Raw genomic sequence first — 16,770 nt, forward strand, 5'->3', positions numbered from 1 at the left:
CTAGCATGTTACAATTGATCTTAAATCAACATTTATTAAAATTAAGGAATAATTTAAGTCAATAGTATAGCTTACAGTCAATTTGTGGGGGGGGCGAGTCACAAAAAATTTAGTAAAACTGCACTGTTATGTACAAATGTAGTTTTACTACTTTTTGGAAATCACAAATTCTGATTGAAATGTACATAGAAAACTGCACCAGACGCAGGATTACATGCATTCCTTAGGAAAGCATGCTTGAAAACCATTCCCACTGTACAGAGGTCTCCATTGCAGATAGCTGCACAGAGGTGGAATGGATTACTCTGCACATGCACACTTTTTTCTTTTTTTTCTCTGCAAGGAAACTCATTTTCCTGTACAGAATCCCCTCCCGTAAAGGCCCATCAAATTTGTCAATGATCCATTCCCATTCCCACCTTGGAAAAGGATTTATGCCAGCATTTCACTTGAGTAAACATTTGACTTTTTCCTGGCTGTAAAGGGCAATCAAAGGAGTTGGGGAATGTCCACAAATGTACCTGTTTGTGGATGTTTATAAACTTCCAAGGGAAACCACAACTTAGAATGCCAAGGAGTACCCTCAATTCCAACCCAATTTGGATTTATGAGTGCAGGGAACACCATATCCGTGATGGAGATCTTGCACTCATCAAAGTGCTTAAGTCTGCCAGGAATCTCTTTGTGAATTCCTCAATGACATAAGGGAAATTTTCTTGTAACTGTTTGCTTACAACTGAATATATCTCTGTAAGGTGACCCAATAGTTCACATCTATTAATACTGGTGTACATAAGTACTACTGTTTAATGTTAAACATATTTTTGACCTTTCCCTGTGATTTATCACGCATTTTTCGCATTGAGGTATAAACTAGAGGAGCAATTACATCATTACAGTTTGTGGTAGAAATTATTTAGGTTCCCAGAGTTGTTCTGTGTTTTGTGTTTTGTATCCTCCTCTTCAAATAAACATATCTTTTTTCATGTAAGACAAAGAGAAATGAGCAATATTTCATTAGCATATCATGTAAGCACTTGAAATAAAATATAGGTGGTACCAATAAAACAGAGATTTTTCAGTGTTGTGTTGTTATATTATTCAAGCCGTGATTATGGACCTTTACCAATGTTGTTCGGTTTTAGGTCATGTTGCATCACTTCTTGGGAAGATTCAGAGTGAAAGATCATGACACAACTCCCTGTGATGTCACGATGTCAAAGGATGTGTGATGTCACTTCCGCTACCCAAGCATTTTGGTGAATCTCCCATCCATGTGTGGGCCCTTAATTCATGGGCTCTCACGCCCTCTTTAAAATGCCAGTTAGGCTCCCACGTAAATCCTCACTGAATGGCGGATTTGACCCCACTCTTTAAGATTGTGCACAAGCTGCTCAGAGCAAACGGCCGTAGCGGGAGAGTTTTCAATACAGACTGCGCTAGAATGTTTATCAAAGCTCCTGTATCAATCAGGGCTGGAATTTGGTGGCCCGAGAGGAGGACAGTGCACTTCGGGACGCACCATCAAAGATACTCTCCTGTTTGCCTGGCACGTATGACATGTACCGCCCCTTCCACATCACCATCATCCATATCTTCTTCATCATCTGGCGCCACTGGTGTCTGCATGGCATTGACTCACGTGGGTTTTGTTATTTTGATATTAGCAGTAGTTTTTGGGAACTGACACACTCTCACTCACAAAGCCTCTCATCATGCTGATGATACACGATTGACATTGTCACCATTACATAATGTCCGGCATGACCTTGCTGTCTCTACCGAAGGATGTCTAATAAGAGGTCCTCATTTGGTAATTCCTGCGTAATTGCAAAAGTAGGTGGTCGATCTAGCCCACTCTGCCCATCAAGGAGTTGTGAAGACAAAATCCAAGCTTCGATGCAAGGTATGATTCCCTGGATTTGATGTTCGGGTGGAATCCACTGTGAGACAATGTTCCATGTGTCAATCTGCTAACCCTGCAGAGCCACCGGCACCCCTCATCACAGAATCCATTCCCCCTGTTCCTTGGTCCAGAGCGAGTGCCGACTTTGGAAGCCTACCAGAATGCCGACACATGTTGGTGATCATAGACAATTTTTCATGGTACCCGGAAGTTGAGATTCTTAAATCACTGACTGCTGGCCAGACCATACCTCGATTGGAGAAGGTCATGGCTACTCATGGTCCATTGAATGAACTCAGGATCAACAATGGTCCACCTTTTTCTAATCAGGAATTTACTGAGTACATGGCCTCACGAGATGTTTATAATTAGAAGATCACTCCCCGCGGACCACAAGCTAATGGTGAGGCAGAACCCTTCATGCTAACTTCAAACAAAGTCCCTTCCTCTTTGAGTACTGTCTCACTCTGTATTCTACAACCAGAGTGCCCCACAGTACCTTATGCATGAACCAGATAGTGGCAGACACCATTCCTCATGTTGGAGAAACTTCTGCTATCAGAGAGAAGGTTGCAGAAGCTTTGCAGCAGCGCCATGCACAGAATTACAGCAACTCGAGGAGAAGACAGCCCTTTTCAAATTGGTTATTTGGTACTTTTCAAGAACCGACGTCCGGAGAGCAAGTTTCTATTACTGTATGAGGTTGAGCCATGGAGAGTGAGTGATGTGAAAGTAACCATGGTCACTGCACAGAAACATGGTGAAACAATCATGAGGAATGTATCCTTCTTCAAACTGTACAGGCAGCCAGAGTCTGAATTAGAGAGCACTTACTGTGAGACTCCAGTGGATAGAGTTGGAAGTGATGAGGACAACAGGAGAGGTCTACAAAGGGGTGTCAGCACATCCCCTCCATCACAGCTCGATTGTCACCACCGGCAGGCAGATTCCTCTGAGTCCCAGGAAAATAGTAGGAGCGATACCACTGATGCAGACCCTAATGAGGGTGTCCTTGGACAACAAGATGAGCCTGGGGATGCTGAGCCTGTTCCCAGTCGGCAAGGGATGGGGACTTATGACCTACGTCTCAACCAGTGACTTCCACGAAGTTGAAGAATTTCGTATTGATCTGAAAACATTTGCTTTTACTGTTTACGTGTAGTACACCACCTGTGTGTTTCCAGTTTTTCATGTGATGATGGCTGAGTTATTTGTAGCAAAGTTTTGCACATGGTGCTTGCAAATGCTTAAATTGCAAGCAAGTACTAGCATGCTTTCTTTTGTTGTTGTTATGTTTTTTGTTTTGTTTGCGTGAAGGAGGAATGTTGTGTTGACAATTGAACATTCCCAACTTCCAAAATGAGTGAGGGGAGGTAAATGGATAACCCCGTCACTCGAGGCCCCAATGGTATTGGCCATGGCGTGAGGTGTATGGGGAATGTAACCAAAGGCCCGGGGGCCAGACCTCGTGGCCAGAAAGCGCAAGTATACCGTGTCGCTAATTTCTTTACATGCGCTGCTCATACCGATCAGGCCGCGCTGGACAGCACAATGCCTCTCAGCGCGCAGGCTCACCGATATAGCAATGGTGGATGAACGGTACTAGGGGCATATTTACAAGCAGGCGATAAAAATTATCGCCGCTTTTGCGGCAGTTTTCGGCCGAAGAGCGGCGATACTTTTATCGCCTAACTAGCAAGGCCACGCTAACGCGTGAAACCTTGCTTTAACGTGGGGATTCTTTACGCCCAGCTTTGCATCTCTAATGAGATGCAAAGTGGGCGTTCCAGACCTAACATGACAGGAGAAATGTCGCTACTTTCCTTACGCCTGCTTCAGGACTGACTTAGCCATGATATCCTATGGAAGGAGGATATTATGGCTAAGTTTGGGGCATATCAACAAGGGCTTTATCTCTGCTTTTTTGGCTCTAAAAGCCAAAAAAGCAGAGATAAAACTAGCACCCTATCAACAACAGGGTGCTAACATGCAAATTTGCATGTTAGCACCCTTTTACTCTACGCTTCCCCTTGCATCTCTAATGAGATGCAAAGGGGGCGTTCCAGAGTAAAATAATAGGAGAAATGTCGCTAAGCGACATTTCTCCTATTATCAAGAATATCGCTAACCTTGTTAGAGACAAAAAAAGCAGCGCTAACCGCGGTTAACGCTGCTTTTTTACGTCTGGTATTTTTCTGACTTAGCCATGATATCCTATGGAAGGAGGATATCATGGATAAGTTTGTCTGTCCCTATCAACAAGGTAACGTGAGATTATCGCTGGGTTTCCAGCGATAATCTCACGTTAGCCACTTAGCGTGAGGATTTTTATCGCTATTGAGATAAGCGTTGCTAATAGCACGCTATCTCAGCGATAAAAATCAACGCTAGCCGGCGATAATTATCCTAGCGCTAAGTGCGCTTAGCGATAATTATCGCCGGTTGTTGTTGATATGCCCCTTTGTGAGTCCCTATCAGCAAGCTAACGCCACATTGCGTGAGATTATCGCTGGGTTTCCAGCGATAATCTCACGTTAGGCAGTTAGCGTGAGGATTTTTATCGCTGAGGAGATAAGCGTTGCTAATAGCACGCTATCTCAGCGATAAAAATCCTCGTTACCGGGCGATAATTATCCTCACGCTAAGAGCGCTTAGCGATAATTATCGCCGGGTGTTGCTGATATGCCCCCTAGTTCCTGATATTTCCTTTTAGTAGGTACCACCAACATGTCTCCTACCTCCAGTAGGTCTCCATCTAGACAATATCTGTGCACTTTGCCAGGCACAGCCTGAACCCGAAATGTGCTTATTTTCACACTTACAAAAGCAATTCCGAATTGCGAAAATCTTTCACCTTCTTTTGCACTGTGTACTATAGAAATAATAACAGAGAAGTCTTGTCACAGAATATTAATGACATATGTTCGGATGCGTTGCTTTCTTATGTGGACAACCCTGCAAGGAATGTTTAGCTTTCTAGCTTTACAAACAAGGCAGAGACAGGTCCCTGCAGTACTCGTTTATTACATACAGAACAATGAAAAGCAGTCACCGCGACGGCGTGACCAGCAGCATTAACTCTGGTTCACGAAAGGAGAAATCACGAAGGAGGTTGCCACGGAAACCTCGTCAGTACAACTGTCTGTCCTAATGTGCAGCTATTTTATATAACGAGAATTTCTGTGAAAAAAACCCTCTGCACATCGGAGTGTGGAATAGCGGCCTTGCAGAATCCGAGGCTCAAATCCACAGCGAAGCAGAATTAACGTCTTCAGAGTCGGTGTCAGCACGCAACAGGGGGGGAGAACCCAGCTGTAATTAACATGACTCAGAGACCTTTAATGGCAAAACACACATGACACGTTACAACTCTGTTGACAGACGGCCCACACTCTTGAATTGTTTCTCATTCATACACTCAGCTTCACTGTCCCTGTCACTGAACCCACCCAATCACTGCACAAGATACACACAAAACAGTTCTAACAAGCTCTAAACAACAGTACAAGAGGAATGTATAGCTTAGTAATAATTTGAGAAATATTGGAAATATTATTGCAACCCAAAGGGAAATGTAGAACCAATGAAATCCCACGCACACACGTTTTTATTTATTTATTTACTTTTTCAGTTTTATATAGCGCCTACATGACCCAGAGGTATCATAGTGTTTTACAATAACCTGCTAGAAGCGTACAGTAATGAATGAGGAGCAGGGAGACATTTTGCAGCAGGCATATCAAAAATATATTATAAATAGTAAGAAGGAAAATGAATTCTAAACAGAAAAATGTAACAGAGTAGAAAGGCAATTACTGAGTAAGCATTTCTGGAATAGAAAAACATTTTGAAGGTGTTGAGCATATGTATGATAGGATTCCGTTCCAAATTTTAGCTGCACTACCAGAGAAAGATGTGGAGATGTTTCCCTGTTCCTTGAATTTTAATTGGCTCCAAAGGTAGGGTGAAGCACTGCAAAGAGAGTGGATGCCCCCGATATCGTTAATTTTTTAGCCAGGTATGGCGCTGTCAGTGATGCACGCCACGTTTAATATGCTTCACCCTCAATCGGTAGCCACATGAGAGTGACGTGGTTAAAACATCTGCATCCTATGATCAGTCTCATTGCAGCAGCATCGAGGACTCCCTTTAATGGTGCTACGTGTGTTTTGGGTACACCAGTGAGAAAGCCATTACCATAGTCAGGTCTGGAGATGAATATGGATTGTGCCCCATTTTGAAAATCTGACTCTGGGATGAAAGGTTTGATGTTCTTTGGGAGTGTGCGTTTATGCTCTGCAGTCTGACACTGGTATTTATATGTGCTTGGAGATACAGGGTCTTACCAAGTGTTATCCAGAGAGCCTTGGTGATGCATTCAATGATTTTGTGTTGATGATTTAGAACATTCAGGTAGTGCAGTCAATCGTGGACCGGAGGCGAGTTATGAAGGTGGAGAGATGGACGAGCTCTGTGTTCTGTGGATATGGCTTCAAATGGTCGCAAGATAGCCATGCTTATCTGTCATGCAGAATTTGCTCTCAAAGAAATATGTCATTTTGAGCTGTCACTTTTAGATACAGTTGAGAATCATCTGCATAGACATGGTAGGATATTGTTTTAGGATTGTGGTCATAGGGTCCATGTAGAGTTTGAAAATACTTGAGAACAGTATAGAACTTTGTGGCGTCCTTTCGTAAAGATGAGCCAGACTGGACAGAATTCTGTTCAGTTTGATTCGTTGAGACCTGTTGTTTAAGTATGAGCAGAACCAGCTCAGGGCCCTCCCACCAATTCCCGTTCTTTTGTTAAGAGGGTTCAAAAGTATGTTGACATTGACTGTGTTGAACAGCATGGAAAGGTCAAAGGGAACGGCTAGGCAGAAGTGTTCCTTGTCTTGAATCTGAAGGGCATTTTCTAGAATGTGAGGAAGAGCTGCTTCAGCCAGGTGTGAAGTCTGATTGGAAATCATCTAGAAGGTTGTAATCAACTATGCATTTGTTAAAGTGTCAGGCAATGAAACTTTCCAGAATTTTCACTGAGAGTGGGAGGTTGATTACTGGCCCGAGATTGATGAGGTCCTGGCCAGCCTCTGTTTTTTTAAGAAGAGGAGTTACTTTGCCTGTTTTCAGACACTTAGAAAATTTGCTGAATACTTGTGAGAAAATGATCAGGTATACCTAGAAAGGGGAGATGTCAGTGAGGATTTATTTGATTAAAGTGGAGGGGATTGGGTCCATTGTTAGATATTACAACCATGGCATGGTATTCCCCCAAACCTTTTGCCTTCAATCCTCCTGTTTGCTGAATTCATTGTTGTTGGCTTTATGACTCGTTGTACAATAACACTGCTAACTAGCACTAAAGTGCTTGTACTCTCTCCTTCAAGCATGGTAAAATTGGACTACACCTAATTGGCAAACCTAATTTACTAGTAATTCCATAATAAATTGTACTATATGTACCCAGCACCAGTAAATCAAATGCTACTAGTTGGTCTGCAGCACTCATTGTGTCACCTGCTAAAGTAGCACTTTACAATCTGTAGTGCAGGTTTAAACTACCATTCCAACCTGGCAAAATAAACCTTTACCAGGCCTAAACTTTCTTTTTCAATATTTATGTCACCGCTAAGGTAGGCTCTAAAGAGTCATAGATCAGGGTGCTTTGTATTTAGAAAGTAGGACATGTATACTTCAGTTTTACATGACTTGGCATTGAAAGACTCCTGAAGTCCTTTTTCACTTCTGTACGGCCTATTTCTTCCATTAACTAACACTAGGTTGCCTTAATACCTTTTGATTGGAAGCAGGTAGAGATATGTTGTTTATTCTCATCCTAATTGTAATTTTAATTAATCTTAAATGGTAAAGTTGAATTTCAAGCAACAATTCTGAAAATAACGCTTTATAAAACTTTTAATTTTCTTGTCCCAACCATCTGTGCCTTTTGCCAGTGTCCTAGTGCAAATGACTCTGGGTGGCTCTGCAGTTTTGGATTATGTATTGCTTCCAGACATTAACACAAAAAGGGCTTAGGTCCGGTCAGGATTGGCCATTGTTGGAAGGTGGTGTATTAGTAGGTGCAGGCATGGATTTACCACTAGGAATATGGCCACCAACACAATTTAAGGTCCAGTCCAGGTCTCAAAATATTAGACCCTGTCTCAACCCTTGGTAGCTGACTGTGAGCAGGCAGGCTCAACTCAGGAGACATGTATTTAAAGCATTTAAAAACAACAACACATTAAGGGGCATATTTACAACGAGGCGATAAAAAATTATCGCCGCTTTAGCGGCCGTTTTCGGGCGAAAAGCGGCGATAATTTAATCGCTATAAACGCGTGAAACCTTGCTTTAACGTGGGGATTTCTAATGCCCAGCTTTGCATCTCTACTGAGATGCAAAGTGGGCGTTCCTGACCTGACATGATAGGAGAAATGTCGCTAAGCGGCATTTCTCCTATCATCAAGCCCCACGCTATGAAGCATAGCGTCAGGAAAAGTAGCGATAACAACTGTTATCGCTACATTCCTAACACCTGCTTTAGGACTGACTTAGCCATGATATCCTATGGAAGGTGGATATCATGGCTGAGTTTGTGAGTCCCTATCAACTAGCTAACGTGAGATTATCACTGGGTTTCCAGCGATAATCTGACGTTAGCCAGTTAGCGCTAGGATTTTTATCGCCGATGAGATAAGCGTTGCTAATAGCACGCTATCTCAGCGATAAAAATCGGCGATAGCCGGTGATAATTACCCGAGCGCTAAGTTCGCTCAGCGATAATTATCGCCGGTTGTTGTTGAAATGCCCCTAAATAAGTGAGACACAACACACAATAAAAACACCACACCAATTTAAAAAGATAGGAAATATTTGTATCCTTTAAACAACACCAAATCAACAAAATCAATATAGGGAACCGGAAATATGAATTTTTAAAGATTAAATAATTTTTAGTGCCTAAAAACATATAGCGCCAACTTGTGACATCTGGTCATGCTTGACATGGACAAAGTCAAAGTTTGAAGCTGACCGCGATGGAGCCCTAGTCGAATACACTAAGCGGGAGGCCTAAGTCAAAATTTACATTTCTGGAGGATTTTCCCGTCGACCTTGTGCCGTCCCCTCCAGAAGACTGATTTCAATGTGTCATTGTTTTGATTGCTTCTTGGTGAGGCCCTGGTCAAATCCTGAGATTCTGAAGCTTTGGAGCTTTCAGCAGGACAAACCTTAAATCCAGGCCGGGTCGCAGTTGAAGGTAGCCAGTTTGAATCGCGACATCGGGTTGGTCCACTCATAGAACTTTTTCCAAAAGTTGCTCCAAAGTTCTCTAAACTTCTGAAGCATCTTCCTGAAGTTCCCCTTGAGGGTTCAAATGTCTAAAACCCAAATCCAAGGATCTAGAAGCTTCGAATTTTTTTACTACAATTCCCACAATGTACCTGGAAAAATCCTTAAAAGTCTACTGGATGCACTCCAGGCTGGGGACGTCTTGAGGGAGATGGTGCAGGGAAGCTCTGTCAACCTATTACTTTCAGAAAGTTCACTCCTTAATCCTTTTCAAAGCAAAGCTGTAGTTCCAAGTGTGCAGCAGGAGCAGTCCTTTAGATTGAAATCCTGTGGTGTACAGACCATGATTCGAGCAGGCCAGTCCTTCTTCTCCTGTAGTTTCAGGCAGAAAATCAATGTTGGCATGCAGCTCTCACATATTTATTCAATGATCTGGGGTGACAAGCAGTGGGGCAACCCTGTTCAATGAGGTGCAGGTTGCCACACAAAAGCATGACAGCTTTCTTCAAAGTGTAGCATATTCATTTCCTAAAAATCACAGCACTTTAACATTCAAGATGGAGAATTCCTCTCCAGGAGAGTAAGACCTGGCTAAACCAACCTACTAGTGTGGCTCATTTTAATTAACACTCCCCCTCCAGACTTTCTGCGAATTCCATTCTTGGGCCTGCCATCTGGATGGGAGGTACGGCAAGAGTGGGTAGGCCTGGCTGGCATTCCTTACTGTTCTGCTCTCTTTGAAGCCCATTTTGATATATCCAGCCCCCTTTCGGGCCTGTTCTCTGCAGCTGCAAAGCGCCCCCCACCAGACAACCTATGCAGGCCACTTATCACCTCATTGAAGCAGCTTGGCAAAGCCTGTTAAGGCTGGCCAATTTTGGAGAGGCTGCTGGAAGGTTGGTATTTGGCTCACAGTAAAGAAAGTTCTATAACATATTTTCTGTACTAGGTATGATACATTCAACCATGGCACATTGTTAGGATTATCATTACCAATCTTTTAAGCCCAAGAATGACATTTTTAGCTCCTTCCCAGCAATATTTATACTTAAATAAAATATTCTAATGTTTGCCTGTGGAGCTAAGTAGCCACAATGTGGAAAAATGAAATTGGCAGTTTTTCCCTCACCAGGGCAAATAAAACATATTTTATAATGTCCCTGCTTATAGTTACATGTCACCCCAGCCCTTGTGCACCTAGTGGAGACCTTAGGGGTGACTTACATGCAAACATAAGGGTGATTACCACTTTGGATGTACCTTTGATTCCAAAGTCCAATTTGCATATAATTTACTTTTAAAGACAGTCTGCAAAGCAGGGCTACCTTTAAAAATGACAGAAGGCAACACAGTAGTGCACCCTCCAGTGCTGTAAATCTACTGGGCCTCAAACCTCCCTGCCCTATTATATACTAGGGACTTATAGGTAGCTTGAATCCCCCTTGCCTCATTATATACTAGGGACACACAAAAGTCTGTTCTTGTCAATTATACTTATACCTAATACCCATTTTTTTGTAAACAAATTTTATTGATTCGCAAAATGCATAGAAAAAAGCCCGCAGGGTGTTGTGGAAAGACAAGAGGTCCATCTCAAAATTAATCGCAGTAGAACACAACAATTGCAGAATAATCCTTCAGTATATATTGTCAGTCCACCTGTTGGGGAAACAAGGGAATACTCATACGAGCCTAATGCCCGCCCTCATCTCTGTATCCTGCAGTGTGTCTCAGTGCACTCCATCCACCATAAATCCCACCTGGTGTCCCTGTGCAATTAACACCCAAGAAACCCCCTCCTCCCAACCCCCTCCCCCCACCCCCCAGGCAGGTCGCTGATTCGTCAAAGCCTCCGTATTTGGGCGTTGGTCAGTCCAACAGTGCACCATGGGCGCTATGCCCCTGATCTCAGGTTAGTGGTGCTATGGGATGCTTACTGTGTCGGCCTTTCCCAGTAAGTGGCCACACTCAGGGCAATAGGGTAATCCGGGGATCATTCTCCTGCTACAGGGTCCACCCCCTCACGGTTATCAGCAGCGTGGTCAGTCGGGTGGTTCAACAGGTCCACCAATGCCACCCATGCCCTTGCCATCTCCAGCGTTATTTCGTTCCCAGTTTGTTGGGCCAGCTGCAGTCAGAAGGTCCCCTCGCAATCCACCCACTTCACTAGCTCCCTTGACCATTGTGTCACATTTGGGCTGTTCTTCGCTTTCCAGTGACTAGTGAGTTCCCTTTTAGCCAACACCAGCCCCAGATCTCTGAATTTGCTAGTGACTTTATTCCTGGCAGTGTGAGGAAACCAGTGGCAGACAACCTAATTGTCACCCCTCTCCAGAACTCTCCCAGATGTGGACAGTCCCAAAACATGTGGAGAAACCCCGCACCCCATAAGTTACATCTCGGGCATGCAGTCAGGGCTCCGAAGTATTCATTAATCTCGCCCTGGGTAAGGTACGCCCTGTGCAAAACATAGAAGTGAATCACCTGGAAGCGCACATTCCTAGAGCTCTTCCAGGCCCTTTCCACAAGTTCTCCTCAGGGTTTCTCATCAATGACCTCACCCAGGTCCTCCTCCTATTTGAGACGTAGTGTCGTTAGGGGTCGGCGCATTCCCTGTGTGATATGCCTGTAGAGGCAAGTGACTGCTTTGAAAGTACCAGCCGCCATCACTACATATTGACAGGCCAGGGAGGTCTGGGGTTCCACCATCCCCTCCCTCCCAGTGCTTTCGGATAGCTGCTGTCAGAGCGGCATGCAGAAGGAAATCACTTCCAATTCCTAGAGCTCTTCCAGGCCCTTCCACAAGTTCTCCCCAGGGTTTCTCATCAATGACTTCACCCAGGTCCTCCTCCCATTTGAGATGTAGTGTCGTTAGGGGTCGCTGCATTCCCTGTCTGATACGCCTGTAGAGGCAAGTGACTGCTTTGAAAGTACCAGCCGCCATCACTACATATTGACAGGCCAGGGAGGTCTGAAGTTCCACCATCCCCTCCCCCCCAGTGCTTTCGGATAGCTGCTGTCAGAGCGGCATGCAGAAGGAAGTCACTTCTTGGGAGGTCGTGGCGCTGCAGAAGATCATTAAAAGGGAGCAAGTTATTGTCTTCAAATAAATCCCCTACAGTGGAGATCCCTGCCTCTTTCCGTAACCACAGCCTACTCCAATCCCCCCCATGGGGTCACAAACGACCAACGGAATCTCAGGCGCATATGGGGTTCATACCTGCGTTCGCCTAGCTAATCGGTTCCAGCACTGGTGCAGCGTTTGTAGCTCTGTGGGGAACACCCCATCCCTCATGGGCAGACGCAATAGCACACGGGATAGAAGTCTCAGGCTCTGGTCCAGACCACCAAGGTCCTCTGCATTTTTAAGACGTCCTGCCATCCATTTCGTGAACCACTGTAGCTGTGCTGCATGATAATAGGCCTTGAAATCTGGCACTGCGAACCCCCCCTCTGCCCTGCTTCTCATCATAGTGGTGAAAGCCACTCTCCGCCTCCCGGTACCCCACAAGAACCCCGTGAAAAGTGTACTGAGTTGAACAAAGGCCCTATGTGGGATCCAGATTGGGAGCGACCTGAAGAAATAGAGAAGTCTGGGTAGCGTAACCATTTTCACTAATGCCACCCTGCCTGCCACAGAGAGCAGAAGGGTTCCCCAGAACTCAAAGTTGCTTTTGGTGCTGCGCACGGCGCATCCTATGTTACCCTCTAAAAGTTCTACAGGGTCATGATATATTCGAGTACCGAGATAGGGCAAGCATCTGGTTTCCCATGACACGTCCTCTGTTTCTGGGGATCCTTCTCTGTCCGAGCATACAGGAAAAAGACAGGATTTGGCCTAGTTCACTCTGAGGCCCGCGACTCTCCACAAGACACCTAGCAGTTCTTGGCTCCACGTAGGGCCTCCCCCGAGTTGGCCAGGAACAGAAGTAGGTCATCCGCATACAATGCTATATGCTGCAGCTGTCCCTCCACCTACAGCCCCTGATAATAGCGGCCCCACCTAGCATGCACAGCCATAGGTTCCATTGCCAGTGGCAACAACAGGGGTGACAGCGGACAGCCCTGCCTCGTACCGCTGCCCACCATGCAGGCCTCCGAAATCAGCCCCCTGTTGCAACTCTGGCAGTGGAATTTTTATACAAGATCGCCGTCCATTCCACGGATCGTTCCCCCAGGCCAAATGCTCTCAGAACCCTAAAAAGATACAGCCACTCCAGGCTATCAAAAGCCTTTTCGATGCTGACTGTAAAAATGCATGCTTCCTCCTTGCAGTAAGTGTCCGCCCCCAGAATACGCAGGAGCCTACGTATATTCATCGCCTTGTTAGTGGCTGGGATAAATCCTGCCTGATCTACGTGGATAAGCATCAGCATGTGGGCTAACAGCCGACTGGCCAATATACGCCTTAATATTTTATAATCTAAATTAAGCATGGCAAGGGGCGGATATGCAGTCCGGTCCCCAGCTGGTTTACCAGGTTTTAAAAGTGGAACGATTACTGCTTCCCCTGTTGAAGCAGGGAGACAGCCCTCCTGCTTTGCTGTGTTATATAGTGCCACTAGCCGTGGGGCCAAGACATCTATGTACACGGAGTAAAACATACTTCCCCAATCTCAACTTCTCTGCCTAGTTCCTCCACCGCCACAGCATCAACCGTAGAAAGCTCCACATTAGTCAAGAAACCCACCTCATCCTCGGCCCCAGGCTCAAGCCTGCTCTGGTAAAGGGAAGCGTAATACTCCAAAAACTGAGCATTGATGTCTTGTTGACCATAGAATGCCTCATCCCCATGCCCCCTCAGCTCTAGGATCGAAATCCCTATATGCGCTGGGTTGGCCAGCCAGGTCAGCAGTGCCCCAGATTTATCCCGATCCGCGTGGACCCGGGTAATGTATGCCTTATAATCGAAACAGCGCAGCTTTTCTACTTGCGTGCCTAGGACCTCTCGAGCTGTGAGAAGATAGACTTGCCTATCTATTTGCTCCGGCCTCTCTTTCTACAACTCTCGGAGCCTGAGCCCCGCATTTTGCACGTCCCGCAGCAGCACACTTCTACAATGCAGTGTCCCCTAACAACAGTTTTAAAGGCATCCCATGCAATACGTGGACTCGTCGCTGCCCCGGGATTATTTAAAAAACAATCATCAATAGAGGAACCTATTGTGGCCCGAAACACCGGATCCTCCAATGCCTCCGGTTGCAGGCGCCAGCTAGGTATGGTAGGTCTAATCCGCAGCCATTCTAATGACAACAGCAGCAAATTATGATCAGAGATCGTTCTAGCTAAATATTCGCTGAGTGTGACCCCTCCATGCACATCTGGGGAACATAGAATCGAGTCCAACCGAACATGTAGTTTGTGTAACTCAGAATAATAGGAATAGTCCCTTCCTTCCGGGTGGTGAGCCCTCCAAGTACCCGTCAACCCCCAGTGTTGTTGCCAGTTACTTCTGGTCGCTGCAAGTCTATGTATGGGAGCATCTGGGAGTGGTGGGTGAGAATGGTCCAGGTCAACATCAGTAATACAGTTAAAGTCCCCCTCTAGCAGCACTGACCCTGTGAACATGGTCACCAGCGTCCTCGAGAGGTGTGCAAAAAATATAGGTTGATCTACATTGGGGGCATAAAGGCTCCCTATCACTATGTTCCTGCTGTCTAAACGCTCTGAGACCATCACATACCTGCCATCCAGGTCTATCAGTTGTCTGGAACTCTGAAAAGGAACTCCTGCCCACACCCAGATCAATGTTCCCCTGGCAAAGGCTGAATACGTAGTGCAAAACACCTGCCCCCTCCATCTTCGCTGCAATGCGACCCCTTTCTTCTGCAATAAATGAGTTTCCTGTAACAGGGTGATCTGTACCCCTCTCCTCACCAGATACGTGTGTATTTTATGATGACGCATCATAGTGTACATCCCCCTAACATTCCAGGATATGCATTTGATTCCAATGTCAGGTCCCATTGCGCGAACCGTGTCAGTCCTCCTTCGAGCCTCCCCACATCGACATGCCTGGTAGTATACCTAATACCCATATAGCGTTTTCATCAAAGCACTGGCCCTGGGCCTGGTTAGAGGAGCCTAAACCACAGTCAAAGTCAGTTACCACCAGTATCATACAAAAAATAGGAATTGAACAAAGCAAAAAGGAGGGCCTTCTCACAGCCATTCTGGCAGGTTGTGTGGGGAGGTGCTGTGCCCCCAAAGATCCGTGCCTTCTTCACACATAAAGGAACCTAACACCAGACCTGCCCTGCCTCTGTCACCCCCAGACAGTTTGAACCCTGTGTGGGGGTAGGACAGAGAGTCCCTCCACACAAAAATGTGTCATGCAGTTTCCACCCTACTGTAGGAACTGCGCATTTATGGACAGCATAAACTTTGGGATAGTACCAGACTGATTCCATGCACTCTCTCAGGACATGTCATCCTGTAGGCCAGCCAGCTCACAGTTCCACCACCGACCCACCTAACCATATAAATCTGACGTACTCCTACTATGCATCCCTCAACCTAAGTGTCTAGGACGGGTGACCCCTGTGCCCCACACAGGCGGTCGCTCACCTCGCACTGCTGCTGCCTCTCGCCTACCTGCTGGTGCCGTTCCCGCTCACGCCGCTCCCTCCTCACCTGCGCTGACCTCTGCTTCACGCCGCTCTCCTCCTGCTGCTGCTGGCCACTCTCCTCGCCTCCTCTCCGCCGCCGCTGCCCCGGTCACTCGCCTTCCTGGTTTCCCGCCGCTGACCCCGCAGTCCCGACTCTCCTCCCTGCCCATTGGCCACCCAGCCTCCCGCCTCCCAGCGGACCCTCCCTCCCGGCTCCTTACTTATGACGCCCCCCCAGCGACTGCGCAGCGGACGCGCGCAGCGGGAGCGCCGATTGAGCGCCGAAGGTGCGCCAAAGGTAAGCCCGTCTGCGCCCGTCCGCGCCTGGACCGCGCCCAGCGCCAGACCCCCTGGCCCCCGCGCCCGCCAGCCCCCCGCAGGACCTACGACTTCGCTACGCTCATCGCACTCAAAACCGCCCGAGCCCCCGGATGCTACCAAGCGTCCCCGCGACGCACCCATGGACCCTTCGTCTGCCGATCCTGCAACTTCTCCTGCCTCCGAACAAGCACCACGCCCACCAAGACGGACAACAGCAACCACCTCAAGTGCATCCTGATCAACACCCGCTCCATCCACAGACACGCCGTGGAACTCTGGAACCTCCTCGACACCGCATCTCCAGACGTCGCCTTCCTCACGGAAACCTGGATGAACGACTCCTCTGCCCCCGACATCGCCATAGCCATCCCGGACGGCTACAAGATCATCAGGAGGGATCGCAACAACCAGACCGGAGGGGGCATCGCCATCGCTCACAAAAGCACCATTCGCATCTCGACTGACTCCACCGACGCATTCAACACCGCCAAATACCTGCACTTCCAGATCCACACTGACCCCAAGACTACCCTCAGAGGCACCCTCATCTACAGACCCCCGGGACCACGCGCACAGTTCTGCGAAGACATCACGGACTTCATCAGCCCTCACGCCCTCCCCTCCACCGACTACATCCTCC

The sequence above is a fragment of the Triturus cristatus genome, chromosome 4_1, assembly GCF_964204655.1.
Source record: "Triturus cristatus chromosome 4_1, aTriCri1.1, whole genome shotgun sequence".
In the NCBI taxonomy this organism is placed as follows: Eukaryota; Metazoa; Chordata; class Amphibia; order Caudata; family Salamandridae; genus Triturus; species Triturus cristatus.